Source organism: Phodopus roborovskii, unplaced genomic scaffold (genome assembly GCF_943737965.1).
Source record: "Phodopus roborovskii unplaced genomic scaffold, PHOROB, whole genome shotgun sequence".
NCBI classification, from domain to species: Eukaryota; Metazoa; Chordata; class Mammalia; order Rodentia; family Cricetidae; genus Phodopus; species Phodopus roborovskii.
In genome coordinates this window covers 16,028,910-16,042,172 of record NW_026126558.1, presented here as the reverse complement: position 1 = coordinate 16,042,172, position 13,263 = coordinate 16,028,910, and the positions used below count along the sequence as shown (strand labels likewise).

At 35.4% G+C, this 13,263-nt stretch overlaps 1 protein-coding gene across 1 annotated transcript in view; it reads left to right on the top strand.

The window, feature by feature from the left end:
• The window catches only part of Cntnap4 (contactin associated protein family member 4), a 274,098-nt gene that overhangs the window by 218,988 nt on the left and 41,847 nt on the right, over positions 1–13,263 (top strand). The gene's annotated exons all lie outside the window — the stretch shown is intronic.

Sequence of the window (13,263 nt, the reverse complement as noted above, 5' to 3'; positions counted from 1 at the left end):
TGTGATGACAGAGGTAGAGACAGAGAGGGCAGGAAAAGAAAGGACAGGTCTGGGGACCAAATGTATCCTTAAAAGTCTAACTCTTCTACTTAGATTCTCCTTAGTTTTCATCATCTTCCAATAACACCATCAAATTATGAATTTACCATTGGATTAATTAATTGAACAAGTCAGACCCTCCTAATCTATTAACTTCTGCTGACTGGTTCTAGGCAAAGACTAATCCTCTAGGTAAAGACCAATCCTCCAGGTAAAGACCAGTCCTCCAACACAGGCCTCTGGGAAGACACTTCATAGTAATCTATAACAGAGCTTAGCGACTAGTTTTCACTCGAAGACCTTTATAAAATATTCCGCGGAAGAGCAAGTGGCTGCAAACCGATCTCACTCCTTTTCACTATGTGGTAATCTGTACACTTAAAGTGATAATATTCCAGCAAAGTTCCAAGCAAGATACACTGGGCAGATAAGGCAGCACACAGAAAGGGATATAACATAACCTTGACATTATCAGAAGTGGACTCTAAGTGACTTTGGGTTGGAAATAATCAAAATCTCATGATTCAATTGAAACCACAAGGTAGACTATAAACCTAGTGACCAATAACGTGACCTTTGATGTAATGCCGGGGAAAATGAAAAGGGGAGGGCTCACACAGTCTGGGAATTGGTTGGCATGGAGTGAAAAAAAGAAGGGCGTCAATTAGGAAAGTTAATGGAATGATCTAAATGGAGAGTCGCAGTTAGTGTTTGAGGATGACCTATAACTTTACAGTTTGACTAAAACTGGTTCTGTCATTCAATTGAGATGTGATTTTTAATTATCTTTGAACAGACAAGCATAGGCGTATAAACACAAGAAAAATAGGCTTAATTTTTTTCTCAGAAATATATCCAGAGTTGTAGTTAGAGATGTTGGAAACTTTAACTCTAGCCATTTTGTGTAAGAGAGAATAGAAGTGTTGAGAAAAATTCAAGTAAGTTGAAACTGACTGTGAGCTCTATGGCTACTAGCTAAGAGACTTACTCTAATTAATGGATATTATCTTTTCTTTCAGAGACTTTAGTTTCTACCACAAGTTGATCTGGAGTCCACATCACTCCTAACATTATTGTTGATAGCAGAAATCATATGCAAAAAATTTAAGGTGCTTTTCTCAAAAGCATGGTGGCTTGGAATAGTAAAGCTGATTTTTCGGCAGTCAATGCCACAATGCCAGTAAATATTATTATCCTTAATTGCCATTATGTTAAAACCTTTATCCTTCATGTGATTATTTATGTTGTTCTTTTAATGACCCAGTTTTTAGATTAAACAACAGTATTTCATAAATCTCATTTGGTTAATTGATTTATTGTTTTTGTTGTTGTTGTTGTTTGCTTTTGTGGGTGTTTTTGTGTGTGACACATATTAAGGAATCACTTAGACAATGTAAAAAAAGCTTACAAATTTTGACAAAAGGATGAAACTACAAAAAGATCCTCACGTTCAAAGCAGATACCACTTCCTTTACCTGTTAATAGTTCTCTTTCACATCTTGCTAGAATTCCTGTCACCCAGAAGCCTTTGCAAAACTTTTCCCTTTTTATTACAATGGCTTGACTTTTCCAGGATCACTTAACAATGGAGTAGTCCAAAACTATTTCCTTTTTCAACTGGATTCTTTAACTTTGCATAATGCACTTGATTTATCAGTGTGATTATATATACCCTTAGTTCATCCTTTTTTTTTGTTGTTGTTGTTTTGTTTTTCTTTTGTGATTCAGTAGTTGTCATATGGCTGACTTATGGTAAATGGAATGTGTTTGTGCAATGTTTGGTCATTTCCAGCTTTAGGAGACTATTAATAAAGCCAGTATAGAATTATGCTCATGTTATTGATTTCTATCTAAAAATTATCCTAAGAGAGGGATTACTGCTTCATATAGTGCATGTAGATATGATTGACATTGTAAAACACAGCAAAGGGCAGGGATGACCAATCATGCCTCAGATTCCAAACTCACAAAAAGACAAAAGATTTTTTTAGCATCACCGTGATTCTTAGGTTCTCCAGGTGGGTTCTAGAATCTTTGGAAAAGGAAAGAGGGGGGGTGAGTGTCGTGTGTGTGTGCACATGGGTGTTTAGAGGTCAGAGGATATCTAGTGTCAGTCTTCACCTCCCACCTCGTTGGAGGCAGTGCCTGCGTTTCCTTGTTCTCTAACAAATAATCTAAGAAATGGCCTGAAGGCTTAGAGAAATTCTCTCATCTCTGCCCCTTACCTTGTAGTGGAGACACTGGTGGATGTGGATGCATGTTTTCACATCTAGCTTCATATGGGTTCTGGGGATCTGAGTTCACATTTGCATGGTAAGGTCTTACACACTAAGCCTTCACCTCACTCCTGAGTTCCAAAGTCTTCCTGAATATATACCTAACTTTCTTTTACTTCAGACACAAAAGGCCTACAGGAAATAATAAAAGGGAAAGATTGGAGTTTACCAGTTGGCAGAGAGCTGAGGAAATTTTAACCCTGAGCTTTTATGTCTCCTCCAAGGAGCTGTGGGACAAATTTGAATTTGTCATACCAGAGACAGTCTCTAGACCAACAATTCCTCCATGTCAGCATATATTTATTCCAGTGCTCTGTAGCTTATTCCTAAAAGTTCTTATTCAGGAGATGTGGGGGTGGGTAGATCATTTTCTAACATCCTTCTGGAAGCTTCCAGTGTATAGACATATCTGTTTAGTATGGTCTAGATCAGTTTGTTTCATAGGCTGGTGTTCTGGAAAGTCTGTGTGTCAGTCAATGATGAGGTTGGTATAGGATGTAGAATGTGTTTTTAGAATGATTCATGCCAATTGGATAGAAAAATTTATGGCTGTTGAACACAGCAATAATAAAAGATGGACTAGAGATGGTGGATTTTTTGTGCTGTTGTTTTTCTCATTCTGTTTTTTTTTCTAGCAATTTATTTTTATTGTAGTCATACAAAAGCATCAGTTCATGATGGATTAGGGCCAGAAGGAAAAGAAAACTGAAAGAAAGTATGTTTTCCTAAGAGAATCCCAGCTAGAAACTAGCAGTTGGCTTAGGTCTGAAGTGGTAGTGACCTAGAGCCCAAATATTCCTTGAAATATCTTTAGAACTCCTTTTAGTTTCTAAGGAGACATAAAGAAATCAGGTATAATGGAAAAGTTAAGTGGTTTTGAACACACAAGACACAGACATCATGGGGATATTCTGCTATTCTGTGAACCCTCTACCACAAAGAACCTGCATGGACCTCAAAGCCATTTGGCTCCCTTGCTTTCTCCCTCACTTACATTTTCATGCAAATTCTCCCCTTCTTTACTAAACTCTTTAAACAGTCAGATTAAAATCTTTCTTCAATGGATCCCTCCTCTCAGATCTCTTGAGGGCACAGACCTTCTGCCCTCTATTGAGACAAATGTTGAATATATTATAAAGGCATATTTCTCATCTTTTGATTATGTTTGAGCCCTCAAGAGTAGGGTCCATTGCTCATTTATTTTTATATTTCTGGTACCCAGTATTTGCCTATGACATGAAAGGAAATCAATAAATAGCAGTTTGTAGAAGAATGGGAGTGATCCATCACATGCATCTAGAGAAATCTATAGATGGTTTGTGAATTATTGCTAACAAACAATTTGATGATAAGTAGATGTGTATATTTGGTGAAAGTAGTTTAGAGGATACAGGAAGACTGACTCATTTTTAAAGTTATTCAGAGCATAGAGGACATCTGGTTTTACCTGAGATATTTGCTTGTAATGTGCCTGTCTATGGCTGCCAAAATGCTTTCAGATAAGAACATGAATTTAGTTTAGTTCAGAATTCATTTATATTTTAAGCTCTTTTTTATTAGTCCTTTGATAATTTCATGCAATGCATTTTGATTATATTCACCCCCTCCAACTCTGCTCAGATCTAAACCCATCCCCATCCACACAACTTGGTGTTCTCGTCTTTTAAAACCCATCAAGTCCTATCCATTCTTCTCATTATTCTCTTGGTTGTCTGGCCATTCACTAGACCATGGCATAATTACCAGAGACCACACCCTTAAAGACAACTGGCACCTATCAATTACCAATTGCTCCTGAGCAAGATATGAGACTTTGTGTCCATCTCCAGTGTCTATGCTGACAAGATACCAGTACTTATAGCTTCATTAATGCTTTGTGAACATCATACATGCATACAATACCTTTTGATAACTTCATCCTTTATATCTCTCAACTTCTCTTGGATGTCCCCTCCTCAGTTTTCCTCCCAAATTCATGTCCCCCAAATTGTGAAAAATACAATCCACAGAATCCATTAGTGCTGGCCCTTTTCACACAGGTGTGTGGCTTCCACTTGATCATGTACAATCTACCAGGGATCACTCCCTTAACGAAAACTGACTCCCCCTCCCCTAGCAGCCACCAGCTGTCAATAGGTCCTTGGCTTATATGTCCCACCCACTTCTTGCTAGAATGTTACCTGGCTTAATTTTGTGCAGACCTACACATCCTCAAAGTATACTCTTTCAGAAATGTGTACATTTATAAAACAGATACATGTTATAATGCTTTGAGAAAAAATGTTTATGGTCTGTGTTTCTTTGTTTTTGTTTAGTAAACAGAAGTTTTGCTAGCTCTGCTATTCTTCGTAGTGTTGCTTATATTTAAGCATTATCCCAAAGACCATCATTAAGCCCTCTCTATTCTTGAATATTTTTATTTTGATTTATTTCTGCTTGAATTTTGATGTCAAGTAGCTGTTGTTTTACTTTATGTTCCCTCTAGGACTCATGAGCGCCTGTCTTTCCTGATTCGGCACATGCTTGGAAATAATTGTCACCTTAGGATTCATAACAAACACAGCCAATTTAGCCTTTAAATGTCTTCATTTTCTTGGCAACAGCTTTACTGTGATGTAACTCACATGTCCCACAGTTCACTTTTTTAACATGCACAATCCGGCATGTTAATGTGGTTATTCATTTTAGTGTATTATACGGTAGGGAGCAGTCATCTCCACAGCCTGTGTGAGGACTCGGTATCATCTGCAAATTAAACATGTGTCCTCTTTCATTTCATTCTCACCTCAGACATAATGCATCTAGTTTAAAAATATCTACATACTTGCTTATTCTATTTCATATATATTAAAACACAACATGTGCATGGATTTGTGGCTGGTTTTTTATAGTTTGTCTGTGGTGAAGCATATATCAATATCTTATCTTTTATGACCAAATACTATTTTATTGAAGGAGCAGATAGAAAGATTCCCTTTATCCATTCATTGTTTGATGAACACTTGACATGGCTCCGTTGTTCTTTTAAGTAGAGTGACTAAGTTCCTATGATCACTCTGAAGCTATTTTGCGGACAAGGGTTTTCATTTCTCTTGATCTAATAGCTAAGAACAGAAATGATAAATTCTAGCACTTTGGGAACAACTGTAACATTTTGGGGGCATGCTTTTAACCTTCACCAGGTTGTTCACATTATCCTACTTGGTCTGCACTGGAGGATGCAGCCATCTTGTTTTCCATTAGCTGCACATCTATCTTTCAAGCTGAATAGTTTATTACAGAGAAGGTTCTGTTTCTGAAAGGTCTCCATGGACTTTATTCTCAGATTTCCTTTAAATTTGAGAAGACCATCTATTGCTTCAACACTTAAAAATAACTAAACACCTTCTACATTGGATATATGTCTATTGGTGGACAGTGATGTTTGTTTGTTTGTTTACTGCATTGAACACTTTGGAGAAATCTGAGGTCAAACAGTTTTCATCTTTATAGGAGACTTCTCTGTATTGGTGATTGCTTGATGGAGTAACTATATTTAAAGGTCATTATTTAATAAAAATGTATCCAAGTGTTATGCATTTCATATTTGTCTGTGAAACAGGTATGACATGCTGGAAGGCTTACACATGCTGTATTTAAAAGAGTTTTTGTGAAGGTTCTAAATTTCTGTTTTCAGTTACTTCTTTGACATTGAGTCTTTCAATCCATTTTATTAAATGTGTTTCTTCTCAATTGTATTGGAGTTTTATGGGGAAAGCACTCATTAAATCTATCAAGTTAGGAAAGATTATTGAGAGTTCCTCATCCTAAGAAATTTCTGAAATTCATTTTGTCCACATTGACTGGTATAGTTGACTGAGAAAACACAGCTGCCCAGAATGTATTAAATAATCAAAGGTTCATGGATGCAATAAATAACTTTGCAAAAGTTAGATGCTCAGACTGGAAAAAAATGGTATTGACTAGTTATTTGGTTAATTTCCCTTCCATTTGACAGACTTCTCTTCCATTTGGCAGTCTATTTCTGAGTGTCTAAAAAAGTAGGGATCAATTCCATTTCAGCACACACTATGATAATATCTTTTAGCTCCTCTATGTCTGATAATCTCCCATCTTCTTTAAGTTATTTCCATATTTATTGTTCATCCTATATTGCTGGATTTCTCTTCCCTTCTTAATTTCTTTTTTGCTTATTCTAGTTTCTTAAGATTGTCATCCTATCATCCTCTTCCTTTTACTTTCCACTCCTCTCAATTTCCTTATTCCTTGCATTATTTTCATTCATTTAATAAAAATTGAGTATATTCCTTGCAACACATAAAATTTAAACATGTAGGAATTATTCTAAGCTTTCTGATGGCTACAATGACAAAGGAAAGTGTATAATTTTCTTCAATAGGTATTATTGATAGTCTACATTGTACAATGGTAGAAAGACACACACATGCACAGAGAGAGAGAGAGAGAGAGAGAGAGAGAGAGAGAGAGAGAGAGAGAGAGAGAGAGAGGATATACTATGGCTTGTTCTTGGCATTTACATTCTCATGGAAAGAGAAGACAATTGTCCAGTCAAGTGTATGTTATAGGAAATAGTAACATGAACTGGGAAGAGAGCAAAAACACAATTATTGCAAGAGAATTTTAAGTGAGGTGATTGTTAAAGGATCATTAAGAAGGCAATATTCAAATGAAGACAAGATGGAAGACAATAAGAAAACAAGGCTTGTGTGTATCTTTGGAAGAATCTCAAAACAAGAGGAAACTAGAGCAGTGATGCCGTTATGGGGATGTAGCAGTGATCAAGTTGAGAAGGGAAAAATAGGCTAGATAAGAAACTTGTGCTAATAATACCAGGGAGGATTTTGAAATCCCCGAGTCTCTGTTTTTCAACTTTATTGAGCCTGGATAATGTTAGAGGGTTTTAAGTAGAGAGATATTATGACTTATGCTTTAGTGAGACTAAGCAGGGTAGAATCAAAGCAAGATGCTGAGTGATGTCACATTATTAATTATGCTGAAAGATCATAGTAGCTTGGAGCATGCCTCCGTGATGAGAGATGTGATGTGTGTGTTGTATAAAGGGAGGATTAATAAGGTTTGCTGATGAATTAATGCCATTTTTAAGAGGAAAGTTGAGGAAAATGATGGAGATGTGTTTGATATAATAGAAGCGTGGGGCTAATGTTATGTGCCGATTTTTTCTGCCAGCCTGGTCCCACAGCTGCACCAGCCCCAAATAACACACAGAGATGTTGTATTTGATATTATGCTGTTGGCCTGTTACTAGTTTCTTATCAGCTAGCACTTTCTTAAATATTAACACATTTCTATTAGTCTAAGTTTTTCCACGTGGTCTGATCTTACTGGAGAGAGGGCCCAGATCTCTGTTCTCTCAAGTCTCTACATGCTGACTCCTCTTTACTCCTTCCTCAAATCCTCCTTGTCTCCTAGTCCCACCTATCTTGCTTTCCTATTGACCAACAATGCTTTATTCATTAACCAATAAGAGAAACACACTTACAGAATGACATTTCCCATCAAGCTAACATTGACTGAAATGGGAAAGACGAGTTTCAGGCTCAACAAATTGTAATTATTGCAAGGAGTTTCATGTTTAGACATCTAAAAGCCTAGATGTCATCAGACCTTGAAATGGAGATGTGGTGTCATGTTGAGCAATCTAGGCTTCAGACATATGTTCATATATAATAAGTATGTTAACTGCCTCAAAATGGAGTTATTGTGGATGGAGATGTGTAGTGACAGAGTACTGGGATATTCCCACAAAGATAATTTGAGGTGGTGAGGAGGAAGAAATAAGATTGAGAATTTTATACCACCAGTGAGGGAGGTAGAAAAGTTTTGTGTCCTGGGCTGCAAGTGAAGGAAGTGTTTTCATGGAGGAAGCACACTCAATTATGATAAATGTTGATAGTTTATATAAATAAAAAATTGTGACAACTGAATTGAACAATGTGGATCATCAGTGACATTGACAATGGCTTCTTTAGAAGATTTACAGAGCTATGTGTGGGAGATTAGAGCCTAGAAAAAGGTTCAGGAAACAGTGGGATGTGAAACAATGGAGGAAATTAGTAGTAGGTGGGAGGAAATTAATATTACAGAATTGGTTTTGTAAGATGGGAGAATTAATACCAGGGTGGTATTGAAGGAAGAGAACAAGTACAGAAAATGTTGAAATGGGAGCATTTGTTTTGGATTGTACGGAGAAGATGTAGAGTGTAACTAATGATAACAGGGAGGTGAAGGTGAGGTTGGTGATTAGAGAATATCTCTTCAGTTTGCTATTTTTAGAGAAGTTCAAGGATTAAAAAAAAAAAAAAAAGGATGTTGTATGCTTGGAAACAGAGCAGGTGCCAAATCACCCTCCTAGAGCATGGAATTCACACATAGTATTAGCCATACACAATGCTTGCATATTAGCATGTAGTGCTCTTATTTGGCGTTGTATTATATTCAACATGTGTTTACATACGGTATCCTTTAAAGAATGTATATACTTAGCTCAAGAAAAGACTATAATTAAGTCACATATACAGGTGTCATTAGGTAATAAATATGGATAATTTACTAGTTCTTATTTTTGGTGATTGAAATGGTCAATGAAATACTTCATCAAGCAAATTAACATATAAAAGTTTTCTCTGTGCATGGGAAAAGAACATGATGTGTTTGACTATAAATTTATTTGAAGGGACAATGTATGATAATAAAAAACATTGATGGATCTAATATAAAGTGTGTATTATACAAATACAAAAAGATGGTACAAACTTTTATTTATAGTCCACAGAATATTTAAACATTTCCACAATATTCTGCATATGAAGTTGCTTTTGACATTAAATGTGTGAATAAAAGAATTTCAATTTCATTGGTATGTGCTCAATAGAAAACTTATTTATTCATTTTGTCTCTGCTAAAATAACTATTTCATGTTATTTAAATACATAAATTTGGTTATAAGTGATTGATTGATGATTTTTCTTTTTCTCAAATGAGTAACTACACTCAATGTTTATTGCATTATTATATATAATAAATGTGGGGAATTAGTATTGGGGAGGCCAGATGCACTTTGCATTTGATATATGTTCTCCTTTTTTATATTAGAATGTTGCCTTTGGATAGTTTGACATAAGTTGCTTCAAGTAATAGAAGATGTGACTTATGGAAGGATCTCTTTTATGGTAGCAAACTAAACTTTATACATTTTCCAATGACTTTTTGACCTTCACAGGAATCAAGAACAAACCTAAATGAACTTTACTCACCATGTTTACAATTTTATACACCATCTTATACTTAGAATGACAGTAGTTGGATGCTTGCAGCAAAATTTCTTTCCCAGGGCTAGGGAGATAGCTTAATTAGAAAATGCTTACTATATAGGTCTAGACATGTTAATTCAATTCCAGCACCCACCAAAAATGGCTGTAGGGGCAGAGACAGGTAGATGCAGGGTGCTTGCTGGCCAGACAGTCTCTTACTGAGTTTGATCCATGAGCCCCAAGAATCCTCCTCCCAATGAGATATTCCATTTCAAAAAAAGTGGGCAGATCCTGAAAAATGACAGCTGAAGTTGACCTTTGGCCACTTGTGTATGTATGTACCATGCACACACACAAACATAAATACAGAGATGCACACCATCCCAACACAAAATCTATTCTTCCAGCTTCTTGGAAAGTAAATGTGTATGTCCTTGAAAAATTAAACTTCTTTCCCCTTGTTAATAATTTCCACTTTTGCATAAAATTAATATAAGAATATAAAAACATATGCTGCAGATTATTTGTAAAATTCTTTTGTTAATAAAGACAATCTCTGATCTGCTTTTGTAGGAGGTAAAAAACATATGAACTGTATTGAATGTGTGGGAGGGTACAGCAGAATTATTCTACTGAATGCAAAGACCCATGAATAGCTTTGCTCTCTTTTTTACTGATCTGTAACCCACACCCTGTGACTATCCCCAGCCACATTTCATTTGCTTTGCCCTCATTTTTACATATATGGATTTTAATGGAAGTTCATAAATTGTTGAAAACAATAACAGAAGTGCTAACAAAGATGCACCAGAGAATTATTAAACCATTAAATAGGACTCTGTGTTCCAATGAAGCAACATGTAATTAATCTTAGTGTTTTATTTCTGTTAATAAATCTATATATTTTAGAAGATGCATTTCACTGCTCAAATATTTCTTTTCAATATTTTAATATTATATGTATATGTTACTTTATTTTTAAGAAAGGTTTCTAATCACTCTTCTTCCTCAATTTCTTCATCTCCCCAACCCTAAGAAAATATTCCTATTCCTATTAAAAAGATATTCAACTTATGAGAGAAGTAAGTGCTCAGTAACTTTTTAAAGTGCACATAGTATTAAATAGTACTAAATTCTTTAAGGGGCTTTATAAAAAATATTTACACATGAAATCAGATACTATTACATGTTTCTCTTTTGTGTACATAAGTATCTTGACCCTGATTTATAATAGATACATATATATATATATATATATGTATATATATATAAAATATAGTTATAGAAATTAAAAGATAGTGTTTTCAAAGAAACAAACTTTTTTGCCCATTCATACTATTTTAATTAAATAACATTTTAATTATCACTTTGTTGATCATTACTAAGAATTCACATTGTAAAATAATACATCTTGATGTATTGCTTGTGTGTATGTATTCATGCACATGTGAGCACATTTGAATAGTGATCAGAGGTTGGCTTCATGTGTCTTTCTCAGTCACTCTTTGCCTTGTTATCTGAGAAGAATGTTTTTCTTACTGAAACTGAAATTGACCTGTGTCCCCCACCCTGGCCCTGGAATTATCGAAGCATGCTGTCATACCTGGATTTAATACATGGGTGCTGGGTATCTGAACCCAGGCCCTTTTGCTTGCATGGCAAGTGCTTAACCAACTGATTCATCTCTTCAGCTTAGCCCTTCATGATGTGTTTTCATTGAAATGGTTGAAAACAAAAAGCATCTAACTTGCCTAGCAACAAATCATACAATACTTCAGATCAGCTCATGGGCTGCTTAGGGACTTTCCAAATCTCTGACTTACAGAATCCTTTATCAAGGACTTACAGTTTCCTGCTATTGATACAGATCTCTCCCTCTTGCTTGTTCCCCTCTCTATGCCTTATTTCTCTGAGACTGCTCAGATTCTCTTGGGTGCACAGGACATAAGGAGCTGAAGCATCACAGGCCATTGCACACCATTCCATCAATGTTCTCCCATTGGCCTTGGATTTCTTTGTAATTGTCTTGAATTGGCAACAATTTATTAATCTCATAAAATGTTCTTACCTCATTCCCTACCTATTGTGAATTCATTAAAATGGGCTTTGCTAACTAAACAAAATGTATTGTTGCTTGTATAAGAGTGTTTTAGCTTCCTAAAGCAATGAAATGTTTTCACTGACCTGAGAGCATTTATTGTACAAGAGAAGCAATTCAAAGACTGTCCTTCAGTTTTAACAATTCCCTAAAGTCTTCCATATGAAGATTTATTGGGTTAGTTATAGTATAATATGCAGGGAATAAAGCCTTGATTTTATAATATATAATGTAATAATATAAAAATATTACATAATTTAAACCTGAGCCCTGTTCATTCCCTTTCTAAGCACATGAGATCATATTTAGCAATATCCCACAATTTAAAGTATTTTGACTTTATATCTAGCATTTCATGAGAAAGGCATGTCACTGCTTATAAAAGGAGATCAGGGAAGCACGTTAAAGAGCACACATATGCTTTTACCCTTAAGATGACATTTTACATTTTTGTGTATCTTTTCACAGACTAAGATCCAATGGTCTAGTAGTGATGTAACTATTAAAAGGATATAAGACATAGCCCTGGCACAACTCAGATAATGTGTACGTTCATTTAGCTAATGATGGAGTGGAATCTCACAGACTGTGTTTTTCCCAACTATGTAAGTTCAGTTTTAAATTGTCCACATGCAACAGAAATTAGACATTTGAGTCAGATCCATAAGGGAAACAGAATGAGAACAAACAAATAATAGATCTGTATTGTTCTTTCCAGTGTTAACGGAAAGAAGGCAACATCTAAGGGGCATGTAGAAACAGTCATGTTTATGATTTTCAAGTAGCTGAGCCTCTGCTCTTGGCTAACATCATGAACTCTTTCTTTAGAACAGCTGTCTCTCACTCTGGAAGACCAGTCTGCCCTTGTAGGACAGTCATTTAGATAGGAGGATTTTATACTGAGAACTTGCTGGCAGCAGCAGTCTCATAACACATTTTTCTGATAATTCTCTACGTCATCTCAATACAGATGGCTGTATTCGATTCTGATAGCCTTTGAATTTATATTTCATTTTGCATGTTTCTTCCTACATATCACTCAAATACTTTTTCAAAAAAAAAAGTTTTGAATATCCACCAAAGAAAGTGAAGATGAATACAGTGTACTTGGGCATCAATTATTTTTTTTCATTTGTATCATTTTTATTAATGTCAGTAATTATACTTACTATGGGGATATAATATATTTTAACAGATGTACACAATATGTTCTTTTTTATCTTTTTTTCATTATTTATTTATTTATTTTATATAACCAAGTCCATTTAAATGAAAACAAACATTTATAGACAATATTTGGGAATTTGGGCATTGTTCTTTCCAAACTGCTTCCTGCTGGTAATGGGGGATTCGAAGAAGATGCAGAAATCCTGGCTGTAGTCTATAGGGCTGCTTTGTCCAGCTGTTTTGAATGTAGGATCACCTGGTACTCTGTTTCAGGCGGTCTGGCTTGATCAAACCACATTAGTCTGGAAGGAATCCACATCTTTTCATTTTCTGTGGAAACAAAAATAGAAATCCTTTACCCCAGTAACTTATCCTTGAACTTAAATTTTGG